The following is a 7,083-nucleotide window of genomic DNA, read 5'->3' on the forward strand; positions in this document are numbered from 1 at the left end:
AACCAAAATTTGCCTCAAAGGTTTTATTTTGTTTCAATTCACTTTTAACTTAAGGCTTTCATGATCTGGCTTAACATTAACTATTCATTAAAAATATATTTAAGTCAGATGCTTTAAAACATTTCTCTGGAGAACTCTAATACAGACGGTTTTAAAACATTTAACACAAGAGCACCCTGTGGTTCTTTCACTGACCATCTATCCATTCCCATGAACAAAGTCTTTCCCTCTTTTTTTACACACAGTGTACATTATTTCTAGCTCTGTTGCAGCATTTTTTGTTGGGCTATGATTCGTTTCAGGGCATGAGGCCATGTCTTAGTCATATTTTTATTTGCAATATGCTTTTACATAATCAGCATTTGTTAAATTTAACCAACTCAGCAACCATACCCAGTAACTAAAAATAAATTTTTTAAAATAGTCTACTTTGACATTCTTTTCTTTCTCATTCATTTTCTAGCACATCAACGATAATCTACCCTTTTCCTTCTTTCATCCACCCACTAGCACCACCAGCACCATCTACTTTTCTTCATACCTTCCTTTTAATTTTATAATTACCTCTGGGTCATTTTTCAATGTAAAAATTACTTTGAATTAAACTGAGGTACTATTGTCTTTATGAGACTAACCTAAAATTACAGAAAACATACACGGGGGGGAAAATCTCAAGAGAGGAAACTGTAACAATGACATATAGTTAAGTGGAAAGCTAAGCATGTGGCCATTATTTACTTAATCCAGATCTGTTTCACTAAATGTTAGCATATTGCCTAGCACAGAATATCCACATACTGCACAATTATTGGATATAATCAATAAATCCACCCACCAAAAACTACAAAAGAGATTATCCAAACTCTTAAACTAGAAATGAAGGGTCCAGAAATTGTCTTTTAATCTATTCCATATTTCAGAAATGTGTTTTAGTTAATGATACTTATTATAAAATAATACTGACTTTCTAGCAAGTGCTAAAACTACTTTTGCTTCCTATGACCTCACAGAAAATATACTGTATTTTGCCATGTATAATGTGCTCCCGTGCATAATGTGCACCCACATTTTTGTGTGTATTATACATGGATTATTATACCCATATTATACCCATGGTATATAATCCTTATACACATGTATAATGCTCATCCTCATTTTTCCCTCAAAAATTTGGGCAAAAAAGTTAGCATTATACACAGCAAAATATAGTACATTGGGAGAACTAAGGTCAGCTCTTTGCATAGATTTGGCACTTAATAAATCTTTGGCCTTTGTATATTGGCTGATTATTATGAAATGTTTGAATAGCACACCCAGAGTAAAGCATAATATAAAATTACATACATCAAATATTTAAAACCAATAATTATTCTTCTTTAACTCTTCTGGTTCTTCTTCTCCTCAGGTTTACTATAACTTTTTAAAAGTGCAAACTGAAAACTAGAGATCAATTAATTTATTTCCAATTATTTGCTAGGGGTGGGGTTGGGAAGATAATATAATCAACATGATTAATTTATTAAACAATGAATAATTTGCATATAAAACATGGATATTTAAATTATGGGGTATAAAATTAATCTTGTTATTAAAGGTAAACTAAAAAGAGGAAAATGTTATAAAAAGAAGAACAGAGGAAGTAGATTACAGTTATATGAAACACATTTTTTAAAATTAGAAATGCCTTAAGAAATGTCCATGGAAACATAAGAAGGCTTGGAAGAGGGTGTTAGGAAAAAAAGGGCCCATGAGCACTCTTGCAGAATACTTAGTAGCAAAAATGTTTTGGCAGATGGTTGCAAAAAGCCAGAGATGGCTAACTGCTCACTGCCAACTTCTGAAAAAAAGAAATAAACACAAATTCTTTTTAAAGTGGGATTTTAAAATGGACATATTAACTAATAAGAATATAGGGATTATTATAAGATATCTAATACAATGGAGGAAAATTTCAACTTTCACTAAGTACAATTAAGGAGTGCTTATTGGCTTTACAAGATTTTATACCAGAATTCCTTAACATAGCAACTCCCCTAATGCATTTTAAATAATTCAATTCTTTTGAAAATGTAAATCTTTTAACACATTGTTAAAGAATATCTCCTCTAAGAAGTGGAATACAATTGCATGAAATGTCCAAAATGAGGAAATAATACTGAAGAGAGAATTACTGGTCAGACAAAATACTTGGCAAAGGGCTGCTTTACGTTCAGGACCTGCCCCCAAACCCAGGAATGTTTTCTGAACGTTACCACTAAGACCACAGAAGAGGGAGGGAGTCAGACAAAGGAAACACTGGAAGAGTGATGAACAAACTCAAAAATTATCATCTTTTCTGACAGAAGGGAAGGGGAAAATTAAGAGGCAAAAGTTGGTGGCAACTAGAAAAGAAAACTTCTTCAATAATGAATTAAATCTTGAAGAGAATTTTTTTTTAAGTATGAAGTTACTATCACACAAATTGAAAAAGGACTAGAAATCTACTGTACAACATTATTTTTATGGTTAACTATATTGCATGGTAAAATTAAAAATTTGTTAAAGAGGATAGATCTCATATAGGTTTTTTCTAAAACCAGAATAACAGGGTTTTTTGGTTTGGGTTTTTTTTCCCTCAAGTGCTGGGTTAACACAGAATATGGCACTGATCTATAAAATACCTCAGATCTTTATCTGGCAGGAAACTCCTTGACTTGACCACCTCCTAATGGCATTCACTTTCTTCTTTACTTGAACATTTTTTTTGTTTCTGGATGCTGTTTTGTCTTACTCTTCCACTTTTTTTTCTTTGATCTATCATCCTTTTCCTTCTATTTCATAAAATCCCAGATACTCCTCATCCTAGCTCAGGAGAGAATACTCAGCTCTGCTCTGGCTCTCTCGTCTTCCCACATCTAGTTATGGCATGTTACCTTATTTGTTTTTTTATATAGTAAATGCAAAAATAAAATTAAACATTCTAGTTTCTTAAGAATCATAATATATTTTCCCTTATTTAATCTTGCAAATGTATCATTTAAATTACTTTTTTTATTTTTTTACTTTTCTTCCTATCAGAAAGTCATTTATCTAAAGCCAATGTGAAATAAAGACCCAAGCAATTATTCTTTAGTTAGGTGTAATTAAGTAATTTTAAAAATTCAGGGAACACTCAGACAACAGAAGTTATCAAGACTAATTAGAGTTACTATTCATATTTAGCAGATAAAAGTCAATCCTCATATACTGTTGAGTTTAATAAGGAAAATGCAAAGAAAATATATGATATGCTACCTTCTGTGTATTTTTTTTTTAAAAAAGGTACAATGAGAAAATACACATGCATTTGTTTATTTTTGTCAAAAAAAAAAAATACAGGAAGAATAAACTAGAACCAAAAAATCTGCTACCTAGAGGGAGCAAATAGAAACAAGATGTATGGGATTTGGTGGATGAGGGCAGTAATACTGCTCTGAGTAAGTATATTTTTTTAATACGGTTTTGACTTTGTGGAACCATCCATGTTAATATTTAACATATTCAAAAGATAATCAAATCAACAAGAATGTGGGGGAACCTTTAGTGGAAAACAAATAGAAATAAATATACTTAACTGTATTTTAAATGAATAACATAACACTTAAGCAGGGGGAAATGCAAGTAACTTTTGAACACAGGACTTTGACTCCATAGTCTCCGTGTAAAGATAACAACAGTTAAAAAAATATTGAACTCTGATTAATTTTTTTCAGTAGTATGGGTTGGCAACTCTGAAACAACCTACTGTGTATTGTGGAATTGAGCAAATGACTAAACACATGGTCCAGTACAAATAATGCCTCTTTTTTATTATAAAATCTTTTATTACAAAATCATAAGCACGTAATTCTGTAACATAACAATATCACACTCAAGCATACCATATGACATTTTAAGTGAAATGTTCAAATTAAAACTGTGAATTATTATACCCATATTATTACCCTACCAACCACACTCAAGCAGGTGTTACTTCTGCCAGACCCTGTACATTGCGAATAATGAAAACCAGGCTTTCTCACTCTTTTCAAATATGAAGAAAAAGACACTAAAATTAACCCTGTAGTATTGAATTAGAACTGGTGGTATCAGAATTTACTCAAGGTTTTAAGCATGAAAGAAAAAAAAAATGAAAGGAAGAAAGGGAGGGAGGAAGAAAGAGAAAGAAACAGCTGTAGATATGTATGTTTTTAAATATACATTTCTATTCGTAATTCTTAGCTCCGTCTTCTGAAAGGGCCTTGAAGTACTCATACTCCTTTGAAATGAGCACATCTAGCACTCTCATCTTAGTTCTTAAATACCATTAAGCACCAAAAGAACAGGAGAAATGGCTGATTTGGGGTCTGGGACAGGGAAAGTACAAGATGAGCCTAGAACACCTTGTGCCAGCAAAGAAGTACTCAAAAAAATGAAGACACATACCCTACCGCCACCAAAAAAAAAAAAAAACAACCAACATATTTTTGAGCTGGATTAATGGAGCTCCCACTGGCCAAATCCAGGACAATTTTAACATCAAAATTAAAAAATAATGGTAACAATATACTCAAAAAATAAAATGAAAATCTATGAATCTAAATGACGTAAGCAAACAAACAAATGGGTGGGAGATGGGAGGCTCTTTCTTGCCGTAGAATATCAATTAATCAACATGGAAAGAATTATGGGGTTTTTAAAAATTACCAATTGGCAACCATCTTAGTAATAAATGCTTCAGCCAAGAATCATCAGTAGATGCTAAGAGTGGGAGGAAGTTTGAGGAGGAAAAGAATATTTTTACATAGTCTGAAAGTATTCTTTCTCAAATTATTTATTAAGAGAGAAAAGTAACTTTACAGGAGATTAATTTAATGAACACAGCTTTTGCAGTAATCAAAATTAAGATCACTAATAATGGGTCACACCAGTATCATGACGTGCCCAATATGATGCCCTTAATACTGATGCTCAAAAAGTCTAAACTGAATCTAACCATGAGAAAACAGCCACCAAACACAAATTGAGGGGCTTTCTATAAAAATAACAGATTTGTATTCTTCAAAGCTGCCAAGATTAAAAAAGAAAGACTAAGGAGTTGCTCCAGATTAAAGGAGGCTAGAGAGACATAATAAAAGCAATGTGTTATTTAGTACCAGAAAAAACAAATTTCTATAAAAGACATTATTAGGACAATTGTTTAAATTTTCATATGAACTATAGATTAGATAGATAATACTATTGCATCAATATTAAGTTCTTGATTTTGATCAATGTATTGTGGTTATGTAACAGAAAATCCTTATTCTTAGGAAATACATTAAAGTATTTATAGTTAAAGGACATGTCTATAAATTATTTTCAAATGTGGGGCAGGGGCAGAGAAAGAGTGAGAGAGCCAATGATAAAGAACATGGAATAAAATGTTAATGATTAGTAAATTTGGATTAAGGATATGGAAGAGTTACTTATACAATTCTTGCAACTTTTCCGTAAATGTGAAGTTAAATCAAAATTAGAAGTTTTTTTCAAGTTAATGCTTTATTTTATCATCTGAGGTAAACTGAATTCTAGCTGTGGTTCAGTCTTCTAAGCACCAGAACTATAATAAGTTCTGTCTGTAGAAGTCATGGAATCTGATGTGCTTGTCTGCCATAACATCCCATCCCTGTTCTGGTTACAAAAGCCCTCTTCTCTGTTTCTCTTTCCACAGTGTCCTACAGCCTGCTGTGCTCAATCAGTGCCCCATTCCCTTGACTAAAGAAATTCACTCAATGATGGGCAAGGGCCACATGATCTCCCACAACTGTCTCTACTACTTGCCTGCAAGACATATTTAGAAAGAAGCATTCTCTCTCCTGATATTTCTTTTCTAGGAGGATAAGACTTGGGCTGTGGGCTGCGATCATGCCCACCTTGTAGGGGGAGCCTATCTAAGACATGGTGAGAACAGGGGCCTGATGCAGCTGTGCTTAAAGATCTACCTCTGTAGCTAAGGCAACCAAAAAACTACATCTGTGTGTAAGTGTTAGCTGTCACTTTTGATGAATGTGCTCTTAGTTGACATAGTAGGTAAAGTGTCATACAGACTAAAACAATTCAAATTATTTATAAGAAAATTAAAACATTCCCTTAAAAAGTAGAAAAGCATGCTTTATACACACCAATAATAAGGCATTGGTCAAGTTAAATAAATCTCCAACTCTGTAAGTAGAAATTAACATGTACTAGAAAATACAGATAGCTTACTAAATAAGTAGGTGTTGTGTCCTTATTTTTAGAGTAGTTACGTCATGAAGTTAAATTTGAAGAAATTAGAAACCAAAACTGGTAACAGCTTAATAACTAGTACAAAACACAGAAAAACTAAAGCCAAAGGTTCAGATTCAATCCCACTATACACCAGTTTAATTCTCTTTCTTTCATGACAATAGTTTAATAGCTTGTATTATACATTAATTGACTGAATAGAAAATGAACAAAATGTGTGAATGAAGGCATGCAGATTCACAAATAACAGCTTGTAAAACAACTCAAAGCATAAAAATCATATTAATAAATGTCTTTTAAATACAAAAATGAGCACAGAACATCAAAAACTTACCATCAGAACTTGTGAGGACAAAACTTTCTGCTTGAGTTTGTTTCTTTGTGCCTAAACTTTTTGGAAACCAGTGAAGATCTATTGGATAAATATCATCAGGAAGCTTTACTATTTGACTTGTTTCACTGGTTAACAAGTTCCACTTCACTATTTGATGATCATCACTGCATGAATACAGTTCTTCAGCAGTAGTCCAGCCCACACAGCTTACTAATTCTTGATGTGTCACAATGTTAAGGAGACATAAAACACACACAAGTCTTAAATTTTAAACAATAAAAGGGTTTGAAGATGCAGATTATTAAACGAGTAAAAAATAGAATGAAACATTTCAAGCTTCCAAATGTAGTTATCATTTTATGACTTCATATACTTACCATTTAAAGGAAAATGAGCATCTAATCAAAAGAGTTGTAAGGATGGAAACCAAGGTAAGAAAACCAGATACCAAAAGAGAAAAAAACAAAGATTTGACTACATGA

General features: G+C 32.3%; 1 protein-coding gene across 1 annotated transcript in view; it reads right to left on the bottom strand.

Moving 5' to 3' along the window:
* The window catches only part of IFT80 (intraflagellar transport 80), an 80,773-nt gene extending 73,973 nt beyond the window's left edge, over positions 1-6,800 (bottom strand). The window contains exon 1 of the mRNA XM_054580165.1: positions 6,602-6,800. The gene's annotated coding sequence lies outside the window, so the exon portion shown is untranslated. The remainder of the gene's footprint in view (positions 1-6,601) is intronic.
* Positions 6,801-7,083: the final 283 nt, after the last annotated feature.

Source organism: Pteronotus mesoamericanus, unplaced genomic scaffold (genome assembly GCF_021234165.1).
Source record: "Pteronotus mesoamericanus isolate MK-2021 breed Mesoamerican mustached bat unplaced genomic scaffold, CSHL_Meso_final contig_116, whole genome shotgun sequence".
In the NCBI taxonomy this organism is placed as follows: Eukaryota; Metazoa; Chordata; class Mammalia; order Chiroptera; family Mormoopidae; genus Pteronotus; species Pteronotus mesoamericanus.